Here is a 17,027-nt window from a genome sequence, read left to right as displayed (position 1 = left end):
GATGTGGGGCTCGATCTCACAACCCTGAGATCATGACCTGAGCCGAAATCAAGAGTTGGACGATTAACTGACTGAGCTACCCAGGCGCCCCAACAAGAAACATCTTAAAATGAGTTTTAAAACAATAAGCCTAGAGGTAGGTGTTTCTAGGTTTGATTAATTCTTTCATTTACTTCTGTTTCCTGCTCTGCTGTGCATAACAGGCTCTCCCCCTCCCCTCAAACGATAGCTGCCAAAGTTCCAAGCATCACATGAAGACATGACAATGCCTAGCAGCAGGGAAAAAAACATTCTAGAAGCCCCTCTGCAGATTTCCCTTCATGTCCTATTGGCCAGAATTGTGTCACACAACCATTGCTAGCAAAGGAAATGGGACCATGAAAACCTATTCAGACCAACGGTGATTCACCCCATGGAGCTGGCTTTGTAGCTGAGACTGGGAATGGACTTCCCTGAAGCTTATGGCAAGGAGAAGCATGAGAGAAGAACAAAATTGGGATTCTATCATTGAGGGGAAAAACGGAGGAATGGTTAGTAGGCAATAGCCTACAATTTCTGCTTTTGTTTATAAGTTCGTAAAATATTATAGTGACTGAATAAACGTTTGTTGAATGAATGAGTGGATTTCCATACAACAAAAACATCAGGAATTTTAAGACACGTAGGTAGTTGATAAACTACATAGCAAGTGAAAGTTAAGTGTGCCATTTGTCATTTTATTTCCTCTCAGTTCCAAATTCATCCTTCATTGCCTGTTCTGTTAAAATGGAGCTAGGTTCTTTAAATCTTTTTCTTTATCAAATAGAATAATGTTAAGCTCCGTCAATAGAGAGCCATGGAGAGACATTGCAAAAGAGCTTTCTTCCCTGATTTGTATGTCTTCCGCTGGCCGACTGGGGACCGCTTCTCTGGGGCCTGCAAGGTGTGCTGCTTCTCCAGCAGTGGGCTCTCGCAGTACAAGGTCGCGGCAGCACTCAGCGGTCAACAGTCTCTCTCCCCACCCAGACTTGCTTCTCCCTTGAGCAGTTTTGGGACAGAGTGTCTCCAGTGAGAAACCTCACCATGAGCAGTTTTCCCCAGCAACCTAAGAGAAAGGTTTCTGGATAGTTCCAGAGGGCAGATTTTCAGCAAGTTCCACCAGCGTGGCACCACAGGAACTTCTCTGACATTCAGGGAGACATAATTGTGCCCTCTCTAATGAAGTCTATATCTCAACCACTGGGGACTTTTTTTTGGGTGCTGTGTCTCAGCCTCAGGTGGAGTAGTCCTGATTTCTGCTCTTCCTATATTCTTTAGTGTTCTCTTTGCCTCTCACTAGCCAATCCCTCGTTACTCCAATCCCCTATTATATTTAATAATTTTTTATATTAAACTTTATCCATTCAAATAACCATGTGGTTTCTGTCTCTTATGGTTTCTGTATCAGACTGGACCTTGACCCATACAGAGAATAATAGCAAAGAATTTCAGGCCCAACGGTAAACTCAGGGAAAGAAATGATAAAAATTAGATTGATTCTATTTTCAGTTCAATACATAATTATCTACACCAGCAGTTCTCAAACTTTTTGGTCTTGGGACCACTTTACACTCTTAGAAACTATGGAGAACCTCAAAGAAGTTTTGTTTATGTAGATTACATCTACCTATATTAAGAAATTAAAACTCAGAAATTTTTAAAGCACAAGAGTATGCAAGTACACATTCCATTAGCCATCAGAGGAATGACATCACCACATGTCATGTAGCATCTGGAAAATTCTACCATACGCTCATGAGAGAATAAAGTGAAAAAGGCAAATAACATTTTAGCATTGTTATGTAAATAGTCTTGATTTTGTGAACCTCCTGAAATAGTCTTCAGTATCCCCAGAAGTACCCGGATCACACTTTAAGAAGCCACTGATTTACAGTGACTATATGTAAACACAATAACTAGGACCAATGGGGGAAAAGATATGGAAGATGCGGTCCTTGCTCTCTAAGAATGCAGTCCACTTGAAGATATAAAGTGTATATTCATACAAGAGTAAAACGATTTAAGCCTTACGTAGTAAACTATCAATAAATTCTGTCATTCGGAAAAGTGCTGTAGTTCAAATTAATATGGTCTAGAGTTCAGCCAAACAAAAATGCCTTCCATTTTACAATATCCACCCTCCTTATAACATCACTCTTAGGAAAAAGAAAGAAGTTTCTGTTATATACAAAGATAAGTTCCAGAACAAGCTGAAGATACCTCAAATCTTCACAGCAGTGATTGGTTAAGACACTGAACACGGAGACAGAACTAAGGAAAATAAAAGAACCAAAGCAAGAACCTGGCAATCTCCATCAGTTAAAGCCTTTCCATGGCTGGCCTTTGTCACATTAATATAAGGAACTTAAGCTCTAGAAACAGATCTGTTCCATGTGTTCATAATTTCTCTTTTTATATTTTTGGTTTTTTAAATTACTTTCTCTACTTGTCTATGGTCTCTGAATAATTTCTGGTCTTGACTGAACTAAGCAGAAAGAAGATGTGCTTACTTCCAGGCCAGGAAAGCTAAGAAAATAAGAATAGTCCTAGACATATAGTGGTGACAGCAGTTAACACTGCCAGGAAACTGGACAATGAGGCCCAGGGCAACAGGATAGAAGGAGAGATAGATATTGAAGAGTCAAAGAAGCTGCAGTAAAACTGAGCCATCCTTAAGCCAGTCTTGGCATGTGACACAGTCAAATCAAACTCAAATCCAACTCTCATGGAAATGAGAGGAAGGAAATATATGGCACATTCACACAGCACAACTTCCTAAAAACGATACCCATCTTTCTCCCTTTCTCCCATGTTTTCATGACAGCCATCCATTTTGCTTCTCCCTTGCTCACCAAACTTCTACAGTCCATCCCCCTACCCCACCCCACCCCATGCTCCCACTTCCTCTCCTTCTCTCCTGCAGTTTACCTCCCTTTGCTGTTACTTCAGGCCTTTTCCTACCAAGAATAATCTGACCTCCTTCTCTTCAATTCTGTAGCTCTTCTAGCTTACTCATCTTTGTCAGCACAACATAGTTCTAGGAGACAAGAAATGAAGGATTCCTCCTTAAAAGGGCAGGGGAAGCAAGAGAGAAAAAGACTGTGAATACTCAAACGTTAATATTTTTGTTCCTATCAAACATTCTTTGAATCAACATTTTTTTTATTAAGTTGCCAGGCACAGACAATGAGGTATGACCTTTACCCTGAAACTACGGGGTTTTCCTATTTACAAGCTTCCCCGTGCTCCTTTTTTTGGATTCTTTTCCAAGGGGAGTGATTACTTTACGAAAGGTAATTTTTTGCTTAATGAAGTGATTACTTTACAAAAATTAGCCATGGAAAACCTTTACATGGTTAATTTCCCTCAAGCATTTAAACTATGATTTCAATTTCAGTCTTCACTGAGAAAGAGGGTAAGATGACTGTGGTTTCTAAAATTTCTTTTGAAACAAAAAGTCTAAGGCATTAGAAAAAGTTATCTTAAGGGCACCTTATTAATAAGTCACTATTGACAGAGGACTGTTAGATTACCACTTTATATTAAGCCACAAATGAAGGGGAAGGAGAGTAATAGAGAAGATTCTAGACACCACAGGTTTATGCCTAGTAAAGTGAAATTATTTTTAAAAATGTAAATCAAGAGTAAGAGCGTTGAAAACATAGATAAACATAACATTAACTTTTATCTGTATTAGTTATCTATTGCTATATAACAAATTGCCCCCCAAAATACCAACTTAAAACAACGCACATTTATTATCTCCTAGTTTCTATAAGTCGGGAATTTGGGTGCAGCTTAGCAGGGCTCTCCAGCTCAGGATCTCTCAAAAGACTGCGGTCAGGGTGTTGATCAGGGCTAGTCACCTCTAGATTTAATCTGTAAATTTAATGTAATCCCAATTTGTTAAAAATCTCAAAAAAAAATTTTAATAGGATTTAAAAAGTGAACTGTCAAGCTCAAATAGAAGAGAAATTACATGAAAAGCACCCATAAGTTTTTGAAAGAAAGAATAATGAAAAGGTTTGCCTGCCAGATGGCAAAACACATGATAAAATCGTAGTAACTAGGTACATGAAAAGATGCTCGACATCACTAATCAACCATCAGTAAAATGCAAATCAAAACCACAGTGAGATACCACCTCACACCAGTTAGCATGGCTATTATCAAAAAAAAACAAGAAATAACAAGTGTTGGCAAGGATAGGGAGAAAAAGGATCCCTTGTGCACTGTTGGTGAGAAGGTAAATCAGGGCAGCCACTATGAAAATAGCATGGAGGTTTCTTAGAATATTAAAAATAGAACTGCCATATAATCCAGCAATTCCACTTTTGCATATTGAACCGAAGAAAACGAAAACAGTCACTCAAAAAGATATATGCACCCCCATGTTTATTGCAACATTATTTATAATAGTCAAGATGTGGAAAACCCTAAGTATCCACAGTGAATGAATGGAAAAGGAAATGTGGTATAAATACAATAGAATATTATTCAGCCATAAAAAAGAATGAAATCTTGCCATTTTCAACAACATGAATGGATCCTGACAGCATTATGCTAAGTGAAATAAGTCAGAGAAAGACAAATACCATACTATATAACTTCACTTACATGTGGAATCAAAAACAAACAAAGCAAAAACCAAGCTCATAGATACAGAGAACAGATCGGTGGTGGCCAGAGGTAGGGGGATGGGGAAGGAGATCAAAATATACAAGCTTTCAGTTATAAAATAAATAAGTCATGGGGATGTACAGTGCAGCGTGGTGACTACGGTTAATAATACTAAATTGCATATCTGAAAGTTGCTGAGGAAAAATCTTAAAAGTTCTCATCACAAGAGAAAACATTTTGTAATTATGCGTGTGGCAGAGAAACTAGACTTATTGCGGTGATCATTTCACAATACATAACAATATCGAATCATTAGGTTGTATACCTGAAACTAATATAATGTTATAGGTCAATTATATCACAATAAAATAACTGTGGTAATTAAAACAGTGTGGTATTAATTCAGACATAGATAAATGAATGTATGTAATGAATAATGAGCCCAGAACAGAGCCATTTTTATGTGGAAATATTGTTTATGATAAAATGACATTTTACATCACAGGGGAAAGAATTAATGCCTCAATAAACTTTATTGAGACAACTGACTATTTGAAAGAAAAAAAAGGAAATATATACATACATACATATCATTACATCTCTCTTTATATACCCCTATATCACGCTTCTTTATATTGCAATCAATTGAAGACCCAGCCCAAACTGCCTTGCTCAACAAAGGGCTCATTTAACTGGGTCTAGAGCAGACTGTAGGATTGTTTCATTTAATGGCTCAATACTGACACAAAAGACATTGAGGGTTTTGGTTTATTTGTTTTTCAATTTCTTTTTCTGTCTCCGGGTTCTGACTTCTGTAATGTTACCTTTGTCCCAAGGCTAAAGAGCTGCAGAAGTTCCCAGCTTCAAATCTAAACACCAGGCTTCCCCAAAGGAGAAACAGCACTGTCTTTTGGTATCTCCCATCAAAGAGGGAGAAACCTCCTTTCCCAGAATGCTTCTGCAACTTCCCTTCTTGTCGCATTGGCTCAAGCTGTCAGGTTGACCATTCCCTAACGTGCAATGATTTGGCTTGTGCTTGAACAAGTGATTGACTTATCTTACTAAATCAGTGTGGAAAGCCAGACAGAAATTCCCTGTTTTGGTCGAAAATAGCAGGGCCCTCTCTTAGAACTTGGAGTCAAATCAATTTCCACTATAACTGCCCCAAACGGAGGAAATGCCATTTGCACAAAAGAGGGAAAAAAGAAATAGCACAGTGTCCACTATGATATCATATCAGAATAAATTCCAGATGCGTTAGAGATCCAAATGGTTAAAAATAGGCAAATGGGATTCTCCACCCTCAAAGAAGTAGAGCAGAACTCCTCACGCCTTAAGTGTGGGCTATACATAGTGGCTTCCTTCCAAAGAATACAGTACGTTAAGGGCGGGGAACAAGTTACTTTTCAGTAGAGAAACAGAACCTCAGCCAGATGATCAAGGTCAACATCAAGAGTGATATGTCATATTGGTTGTACGTACCCTTGATCTGATGTGTTGTGAAGAATACTTTACCTCGGTGCTCTTTCTTCTAAAACCACAAAACCCACTCTCATTATGAGAAAAGCATCAAACGAATCCCAACTGAGGGATATTTTACAAAATATCTAACTGGTACTCTTCAAAACTGTTAAGACAATCATCAAAAACAATTAAAGTCTGAGAAAATGTCATAGGACAGATGAGGCTAAGAGACATAAATATTAAATGTAATGAGGTATCCTAAGTACATTGGGAGTCTTGCAACAGAAAAAGGACATTAAGTAAAAATCTAAGGAAATCTGAATAAAGGATAAACTTCTATTAATAATAACATCAATATTGGCTCACGAATTGTGACAAACATCCCATACTAATTAATGTAAGATGTTAGTAACAGGGAGATTGGGTTTGGGGTATATGGGAACTCTGTACTACTTTCACAACCTTTTTATAAATCTGAAATTATTCTAAGATTTTAAGTTTATTTTAAAAACATTTAAAAACACATTAAAGACCTCCAAGATATGTTTTAGAAGAGCACATGAGAGAATATTTTAATTCTTTAATTAATAACACAAGAAACAACAGGTGTTGGCAAGGATGCTGAGAAAGCGGAACACTCCCGCTCTGTTGGTAGGAATGCAAACTGGCTGCCACTCTGGAGAACAGTATGGAGTTGCCTCGAAAAGTTAAAAATAGAGCTACTCTACAACCCAGCAATTACACTAGTAGGTATTTACTCGAAGGATACAAAAATACAGATTTGAAAGGGTACATCGACCCTGATGTTTATAGCAGTGTTATCAATAATAGCCAAACTGTGGAGAGAGCCCAAATGTCTATCAACTGACGAATGGATAAAGAAGATGTGGCGTGTGTGTATAATATATCTCCACACAATGGAATATTACTCAGCCATCAAAAATAATGAAATCTTGCCATTTGCAATGACGTGGTTGGAGCTGTATTACACTAAGTGAAATAAGTCAGTCAGAGAAAGACAAATACCACTCATCTGTGGAATTTAAGAAGGAAATCAGATGAACGTATAGGAAGGGGAGAAAAGAAGAGAAAGGGAAACAAACTGTAAGAGACTTTTAATGATAGAGAAGAAACTGAGGGGTGATGGAGGGAGGTGCATGGTGGATGGACTAGATGAGTGATGGGTGTTAAACAGGGCACTCGTGATGAGCACTGGGTGTGGTATGTAAGTGAAGAATCACTGAATTCTACGCCAGAAACCAATATCGCACTGTATGTTAACTAAGTAAAATTAAAATTTTAAAAAGAGAATATTTTTATAATACCAAGCTAGAAGATCTGATACGAAAAATGTAAAACTCCGAAAGCAGAAAGGAAAAGCTGATCAGATTTGACTACATAAGAATTAAAAACATTCATAAGAAGAAAGGTAATAACCCAAGTGAGTAGATACCTAACAGAATGAAACAAAAGTATCTTCATACATATGAGATGAAGAGTTAACATCTAGAATACAATGAGATATAAAGAAACCAATTGGGGGACGACAGTCTAAACAGACAAATGGGCAAAACATCTCAATTTACAAAATCACAGAAGAAATTCAAATGGTTAGTAAACATGAAAAAATGCTCAACCCTACCAATTATCAGGAAAATGCAGATAAAGCAACAGTAATGCTTACAAGTCATCCGTTTGGGAAAGGAAAGGGCAGGGAGGGGGAAGTAGAAGGGGAAAGGGGGAACAGCAGTAGAGAAGGCTATGACGGACGTTGAGAGCAACTTCGCTTTATTAAAAGTGTAACATTAAAACATGCACAGCTGCTTCAAGACTTCAGGAAGCCAAGAAAAGACAAGCTGTAAACTGTGCTGCAAAGCTTAATACAGAGCTTAGTGAGGTAGAATGAAAACAATCACTACCTTTGTTTAGGGAAATATCTTGATAAGTTTCTTTGGTTTGGAAAGGTGGCACCCCAAGACTTGCTCTATAAGAGGCAATATGTAAACAAAGAGATCTGGAATCAGATTTGGAAATGTATATAAGTTCCAAATGTCTTTGGATTCCAAAGAAAGACTCAGTGAAGCACTAAAATAGAAACAGAATTAGATTTGACCGCCATGCTATTGAAATGTATTCAAGAAGACACTAAATGGTGTTAAGGTTAGGCATATTTTAAAAACTTATGTAGAATTTCATCTTTCCTGAAAACTTAAGAGCTGGTAATTAGTAACCAGTTAATATCAACTCTAACTTTGTGGAGTGATTATTTTTGCAGGAAAAATACAGCTGTGGAAAAGTGTAGGCTGTAAGCCTCAGTTGTCCACAGCTGGAGGAAGCCTAGTTTTTGGCATGCAGCCATGTCCAAGCTCAACCAGTTACCTGAGGGCACCAAATTCTAGGCATAGTGCCTAGAAGGAAATAAATAGCCTCATATGTTTTAATTTATAAAGTCATGGCAAGCATCAAATATATGGATATGGTTCATTTAAATTTACTCCACAAATACAAGAATATTAGCAAGAGAGGATGCCCCTTCCAGCTTCAAGAGGCAACGTTAATATTACTAAAGAAAGTGCAAATGTTTTATAACAGGAATTCACAAATCCATGCAATCATATAGGTTGAAATTATAAATAGATTTAAGAAAGATTTGAGTATTTTTATGGTTATAGTTATTTCTGGTATCATCACAGACTATGGATACATCATAAGATTTTTTTCTTTAAGGAGAAAGAAATCTCAGGCATGCTCCAAATATTTTGAAAGTGTCATAATGGAAAATAATCACTTTTTTTCACAAAGCCCCACTTTATTATTAAAGACTTCTCCATGGTCAGTATCACCACCCTTTATTGCCACCACCATCAGCATAAATACAGACTAAACACTTTCTTTATGATAAAAGCTTTACATGAGTTTTCTTATTTTTAAGTGTCAAATCCTATAAAATGCAAACACCTCCAGATGCTACTACTAGTTAACACAGTAGCAGTGATCAGAAAGCAAGATTCCTTGGGAATAGAAACCAAAATATAAAATTTGGGAGTTAAAGGTGGGAAAAAACCACAATTTTCCTTTCTTCACAATTTTGTTTAGGATGAGAACATATGTACTCATGAGCTAGGACAATTCCAAGATGTTTGTTATGCTGTATTTTTAGTTGGCTCCTTTTCATAAAATGCTTCAGGGTAAGTCATCAGAGAACCTATTGAATACCAACAGGTACAGAGCACTTTCTTAAGTGTTATGATTAAATATTTTTTACTTAGAAAAACATAATCTTCAATCAAGAAAGTCTGGGAAATAAACAGTATTAAGGTAGGATAAAAAAAAGAAGTAGTATCAATAGATATACATCCAAAGCACAATTGTTTTGAACATTTTGATTAAGCTTTTCATTTAATCTTGCAATTTTCAAGTAGCATTATACCATAAGCATTTTCCATGTTATTAAACAGTCTTTGTAATTATCGTTGTAATTGCTACACAGGGCTTTATAATAATTTACATGCTCCATTTTTAAAATTTAGGTTGTATCCAGTTTTTCACAGTTATGTATAATGTTACAATGCACATTTTTAAAGTTTATAATGAATTTAATTTATTTTTTAACTTAAATTCAATTAATTAACATGTAGTGTATTATTAGTTTCAGAGGTAGAGGTCAGTGATTCGTTAGTCTTAGATAACACCCAGGACTCATTACTTCACGTGCCCTCCTTAATGTCCATTACCCAGCTACCCCATCCCCCCACCCCCCTCCCCTCCAGCCACCCTCAGTTTGTTTCCTATGATTAAGAGTCTCTTATGGTTTGCCTCCCTCTCTCATTTCATCTTGTGTTATTTTCCCCCCCTTCCCCCATGAGCCTCTGTTTTGTTTCTTAAACTCCACATAGGAGTGAGATCATGTGGTAATTGTCTTTCTCTGATTGACTTACTTTGCTTATACAACGCACATTTTTTAAAAAATATGGATCACTTCACAAATTCGCACGTCACCCTTGTATAGGGGCCGTGCTAATCTTCTCTGTATCGTTCCAATTTTAGTATCTGTGCTGCCAATGCAAGCACAATGTTATAATGCACGTATTTGCATAGAATCTGTTTTGTTTTAGAACTATTTTCTGAGATAATGTCCACAAACAAAATTAATGGGACAAGAAGCATGAGCAGTTTAAGGCTTTTGGTGTATTACTATCAAAAAACTGCTTTCAAAAAAACATTTCCATTTACTCATTTGGAAATATAAATTATTAAAGACTTTTTGGAGAGTATCTTTAGAGATAAAAATGCATATATACTTTGAACCAGCAATCCCACTTCTAGGAATCTTTCCAACAAAAATAGTTGTACATATATTCAAAAACGGATGTACAGGGTTTCATTTTAGCATTGTTTAAATTAGGAAGAAAATTGGAAATAACCTAAAGGAAAAGGTCAAATAAATTGTGTTATGGATGTATTATGACAAATATAAAGCTGTTAAGAATTAAGTAGTTCTACATTTATTGACACGGAAAGATCTCTTAGAGAGTTAAGTGGAAAACAAAAGCTGATAGATAAACAATCAGAATGATTTCTTTTATTAAAAAATAAGTAATTATATATGTTTGAAGATTCATTCAAAAATCAATAGGGATTGATCGTTGTGTGACATTAGGAATGCATTTAATACCATTCAACTGTACATTTAAAAATGGCTAAGATGGGGTGCCCGGGTGGCTCAGTCTGTTAAGCGTCAGACTCTTGATTTTGGCTCAGGTCATGATCTCAGGGTTGTGGGATCAAGCCCCGCGCCTGGCTCCATGCTCAGCATGAAGTCTGCTTGTCCTTCTCTCTCTGCTCCTCCCCTGGCATGCTCTCTCTCTCTCAAATAAATAAATAAAAGCTTTTTGAAAATTCTAAGATGGTAAATTTTATGTTATGTGCATTTGACCCCAACTAAAAAAAAATCAGTAGGGATCATACACCTGTGGCTGAGACTGTTAGTTGTCCCACCAAATTCATTCTCCTCTTCTTATACAGCGATAGAATACCCAATCTAGCTAGACACATTTCCCAGCCTCCCCTGCAGTTATAATTGGCCAGGCAGCTAAATTCTGGCCAATAAGGTATAAGCAGAAGTATTTATGGCCCTTCCTGAGAATCTTCCTTAAGAAACCACTAATATATTTGTCATATTGTCATATTGTCAATAGCTTAAAACAGCCATTATTTGGTTTCGTGGATCTGTGGGGCAGCTGAGACAGCCATGCCCTGCATTCATTTAACCTGGGCCTGGGATGAAAGGGTAGCAGGTCTCTAGGGGAAGATTTTCACCTCTCAGCAGCGGGGGTACATCCGGACCAGGATTGCTGTGGAGGCTTCTTAAGGACTGGGCTTGAAACTGAAACACTGTTATTTCTACCTGCAGCCACTGACCAAGTCTTATGGCCAAGCCTAAAGCCAAGAGGAAAGGAAGTATACCCTGTCCATGATGAGGCCATGGCAAGGATATGAACGCAGGGGTAGGGGTAGGAGTGGGACAGTTAGGATCTGTAATGCATATTTTGCTTAAAGATATTAAGTTAATTACCTAAGATTTCATGCCTGGAATGTGTCAGAGCCAGGCATTCAAACCTAAGTTTACTGGATTCAAAGCCCGTGTTCTTTTCATCTCATCACTGTGCATTTTTACTCTAATAAATTCTGATAGGATAAAATACCCCACACTACTCAACTTTTTCATCTTTGTCTTTGCTATTACAGTGTGTTCATCATTCTAAATGAACTTTAAAATCACTTTATCAAATCCCAGAAGTCAAACAAATAAGAAAACGGCTGGAAATGAACCTATAAACAGACTTTGGCAAATGCCAACATCTTTAAAATGGTTAACTTTCCTCAAAGGGATATGGTGCATCCATTGCTATCAAATATATTCACGTAAGTCTATCTTGTTAACATAATTCACAATGCTTTTGGGTCTCCTAGATATTCAACCATTTTATATACAAATATTAATAACGTCACTTTCTAACATTTATAGTTTTTATTTTTGTTTTCTGCCTTTTTATGTTAGATAAAATTTCCAGAAGAGGTCCTTAGGGCTTTATTCACCAAAAAGTATGATCATGATGGTTTAAGAGATTGTTTTTAAATCACAGTAAAGAAGTGTCCTTCTCTGCCTTTGGCTCAGGTCATGATCCCAGGGTCCTGGGATCCAGCCCTGCGTTGGGCTCCCTGCTCAGCGGGGAGTCTGCTTCTCCCTCTCCCTCTGTTGCTCCCCCTGCTTGTGCTCTCTCCCGCGTCTCTCTCTCAAATAAATAAATAAATAAATAAATAAATAAATAAATAAATAAAATCTTAAAAAAAAAAAGAAGTGTCCTTCTATAATCTTTAAAGAAGTTTTTTTAGTTAAAGAAATTAGTATTATCAGATGCAATTCAACTACCATTAAGTGATCATTAAGTGATCTTTTTCCTTTATTATCCATAATGTATCCTAATAACTATCTAAATTTTGAAACACTTAGATTCCTGGATGAATTTTATTTGGTCAGTGTGGATTATTGTTTTAATATATAGTTAGAATTGATCTAACATTTATTCAGAATTTTCAAATCTAATCTTTAAAATCCAGAAAAGATTGTTTCAAATGCATACTGCATTGGGGAAGCAAAATTCTGCTTACAATTTCAACAAATTCCCAGGGAGACTTACAATCCCATGGTCTCCTCAAACTTCAAGTTCCTGCTTTCGTTCAATTCGATCAACTGATGGATGGGCCTAGCATGCTGTTTCTTGCTCCTTCTGTTCTGGACAGTTAACCCAAATGTGGAACTCAACCCATTTCTTATATTTCCACCAAAAACATTCATACGTGGCATGTATATGTAATATACTTAGCTAAAATGGAAGCAATATAAAATCCCAGGTTAGACATACGGACCTGAAAGTCCTTTAACAATGTTTGGATCTCTAGTCTCCTGCTTCATTGCTTAGCAGTCTGCTCTCTCCATTTTATTTCCCTGGCCAATTCCCCCTCCACCAGATAAAACAAAGCTTTTCTACTCTCTTAAACAAAGAAATTTAGCTCTCTCTAGTTCATACCCTGAATCTAAGCTTTGGTGTCACTTTACATATCTAATTAAACCCATCAAGGTGGTCACCACCCCCCTCAAAGAGAAGAAAGAAAAAAATCATTTCATGTATGTTAGTCAGGTTTCTGAAGCAACAAACAACTTGAATCTCTATAGCTTCCAAGAACAAGCATTTATATATTGTTCATGGTTTCTGCCAGGGGCTGCAACTCTGTTCTATGTGTCTTCTCATTCTACAAACCAGCCTAAAGGAGCAGCCTCTATTAAAAATATGCCATTCTTATGGCAGAGAGAAAAGCAAACGAGTTGCCAGAAACACAAACTGCCTCTTAAAGTTTCTGCTTAGAAGTAACACATTGTCACTTCCTCTCATCCTCCATTGACCCAAGTCACATAGCTAACTTAGAAAATGTGGTGGCAAATACACTCCATCTACTCTCTTACAGAGAAGACAATAGCTAGAAACATGAACACAATTTATCACAACGTAAGAAGAGTCACTCTCCTTATAATTAATTGTAAATAGCAACTCTATCCTTTTCCTTACACTATATTCATGACTAAGACTGGCCTGTAGTAGTGGTTCTGGGGGTCCTCAGTTGTAAGCGCGGGGCAGTGCCTATCAGAAAATCTAGAGAGCTTTTTTAATAAGCATGACCTCCCTACCCCAACCTCCGCCATCATTCTGATTCATCCCTGGAGGTAGGAGCAGATATGTACATTTTGCAAAGGATCCTTAAGTGATTTTAACACTTCTGACTCTCAAGTCTTTTGAGAACCACTGGAAATGCGTTTTGTGGGAATGCTCCTATCATATTTGTCCACACCATTCCTGGCACTTTAAATCCAATAAGTCCTCCAATTTTTAAGACTATACACAAAAATAAACTCAGAGTGGATTCGAGACCCAAATATGAGACCTAAAACCATAAAAATCCTAGAAAAGAACATAGGCAGTAATTTCTTTGACATTGGTGACAACAACATTTTTCTAGATATGTCTCCTCTGCCAAGGGAAACAAAAGAACAAAACAAAACAAAAAACTATTGGGACTACATCAAAATAAAAGGCTTTTATACAGCAAAGGAAATCATCAACAAACAACAAGGCAACCTACTGAATGGGAAAAGATATTTGCGAATGATATATCCAATAAAGGATTAATACCCCAAATATAAAAAGAACTTATACAATTCTACACCAAAACAAACAAACAAAAAAGAAACAAATAATCCAATTTAGAAAATGGGCAGAGGGCCTGAATAGACATGTTTCCAAAGAAGACATGCTAATAGACACATGAAAAGAGGTTCAACATCACTAATTATCAGTGAAATGCAAATCAAAACTACAATGAGATATCACTTTGCACCTGTCAGAATGGCTAAAATCGAAAAGACAAGAAATAATTTTTTTTAACTTTTTGAATTTTTCACTTAAAATGCATACTGTGTATTTAAGCTATGAGAAAAAGGAATTCTCCTGCATCATTCATTGGTGGGTATGTACCTCAGCACAGCCGCTGTGGAAAACAGTATGGGAGGTTCCTCAAAAAATTAAAAATACAAATATCATATGATCCAGTAATTCCACTATCTATTACTGGGTGTTTACCCAAAGAAAACAAGAACATCAATTCAAAAAGATATTTTCAGCCCTACACTTATTGCAGCATTATTCAGAATAGCCAATGTATGGAAGCAACCAAAGTATCCATTGACAGACATACGAATAAGGAAGATGTGGTACATATACCATATATGTATAATATAGTATATCCACGTATACATGGTGTATCTATGTGGCCTATATATATCTATAATATATGATATATATATGTGTGTGTGTGGTATATATACGTGCGATGCGTAGTGGAACATTATGTAGCCATAAAAAAGGATGCAATCATGCCATTTGTGACAACATGGATGGACCTAGAGGGTATAATGCTAAGTGAAATAAGTCAGACTACAAAAGACAAATACCATGTGATTTCATTCATGTGTGGAATCTAAAAATCAAAATAAATAAATAAATAGCAGAATCAGACCTATAAATACAGAGAATAAACTGATGGTTGCCAGAGGAAAGGGACGTTGGGGGATGAGCAAAGTAGGTGAAGAAGAGTGGGAGATACAGGCTTCCAGGTATGGAATGAATAAGTCCAGGAATAAAAGGCACAGCATAGGGAATATAGTCAAAAATATTGTCACAGCGTTGTATGGTGCCAGACGGTAGCTACACTGGTGGTGAGCAAAGCATTATATAGAGGTGTTCAATCACTACATTGTATTGCTGAAACTAATGTAACATTGTGTGTCAACTATACTCAAATTTAAAAATTCTTTAAATAATAAATACGGTGAGCCCTTCAATTAATGTTGCAGTGAGCACATAAGACACAAGAACAGGTAATAACATCTGCCTCATATAGCTGGTCAAGACTCTGCTTTTGCCAAGAGAAGGCTTTTGGATTGTAAGGATTGCAGAAGATTTGTTGCTTTTAAAAAAGAAACTACTGTTGAAACTTTTGTGGGAATATATTTTGAAAGCATTCAACCAAGAAGAGTGAAACGTAATTTTAGATTGGACTAAATTTGTCAATGTGGATGCACTTGTCAGAAGCGCTACATTCAAAGTGCTGGCTCAAGCAATTGGGTGTCTAAATGGGTTGGATAAAGCAAATCAGGCTCCAACACTGGCCCTCATTAAAGAAAGTGGAGATGCCAAAAATCCCTTGGCATATATACAGGAAGGAAATTAACGACTCCTTGAGATAGGAATGCTGGAGTAGATCCATTATGAGTGTCCTGCTTATATACCCATAAATGTTGCCCCAAGAAGGACTGGAATGACTATCCCTTCCCCGAAGCCTTGAGACCTGCACTGCCGAGGGAACTTCCAGTTTATTTATTTATTTATTTATTTATTTATTTATTTATTGCTTCACTATTTTCTGAAAGTTGGAAATTGTTAGTGGGAAATGTTGCAATTGAAATATGCTCTCTAGTTTCGTTTGGGAAGGGAGAATCTTGGGACTGCAGAAGTGAGATAGCCTCCATCAACAATCAGAGGCAAAGCGGGCATGATTACGATAGGCAGGAAGTCCAACTCGGTAATCAGAATGATTTCACTTTCAGAGATCTCTGGCTATGTCTCTTTGAGCATAGGGTTCTCACTAAATAAAGTCTTACTTGACTTGTGTAACCAAAATTCCCTAGGTAAGTTGAATACGGTCTTAGCTGAGCCAAGACAGTAGAGAGTCATGACTCCTCATCCAATTTCCACAGCTGAACCCAAAGATCCACAGCATCTCGCTTGAAGGGGAGACTAATAACCACAACAGCAAAAGTTGGTTCTTTGACTAGTACCCCCAGGTATTCCTAAAGGTCACTTAAGAGGATAACTATGTCCTGGGATGAGAGAAATAACGTAGGCTTTTGGAAACTTTCAGATACTCGCTCTGAGCTGATAGTAATTTCTGGCACACAGAAATTCACTGAGACCTATGCATCAGAGTAAGGATCTACCTGGGTGAGGTAAAATGAATGAAATTTGACACAAACTCTAAACCCATTCGTTCTGTGGATTTTTCTCCAGTTCCTGTGTTGAACAGAATATTCTTAACAACTGGCAAAAATCCCCAGATATTTTCCCTGTTATGGTAGGAAGAACAAAATGGAAGATACTAGAGTTTCCTCTCCCTATTAAAAGAGTAAATCAAAGGCAATACTATATCCCTGAGGGAATTTCAGATATTAATGCCACTGTTTGTGGCCTACCCAACAGCTGTTTTTACTTGCTCAACACAATGCCTTTTTTATTTTAAAGTTATAAGACAAC

The 17,027-nt window shown here is 37.0% G+C and overlaps 1 non-coding gene across 1 annotated transcript; it reads right to left on the bottom strand.

Annotated features, from left to right (window-relative positions):
- Window positions 1-10,066: 10,066 nt before the first annotated feature.
- LOC123797985 (U6 spliceosomal RNA) lies at window positions 10,067-10,173 on the bottom strand. The gene has a single exon (XR_006781140.1). It is a non-coding gene; the product is annotated as a U6 spliceosomal RNA (small nuclear RNA).
- Between the last annotated feature and the right edge of the window lie 6,854 nt (window positions 10,174-17,027).

This window comes from Ursus americanus, chromosome 9 (assembly GCF_024610735.1).
Source record: "Ursus americanus isolate L20-20 chromosome 9, mUrsAme1.1.p, whole genome shotgun sequence".
NCBI lineage: Eukaryota > Metazoa > Chordata > Mammalia > Carnivora > Ursidae > Ursus > Ursus americanus.
Note: the sequence above shows the minus strand (reverse complement) of the source record. Positions and strands in the feature narration are given on the sequence as shown.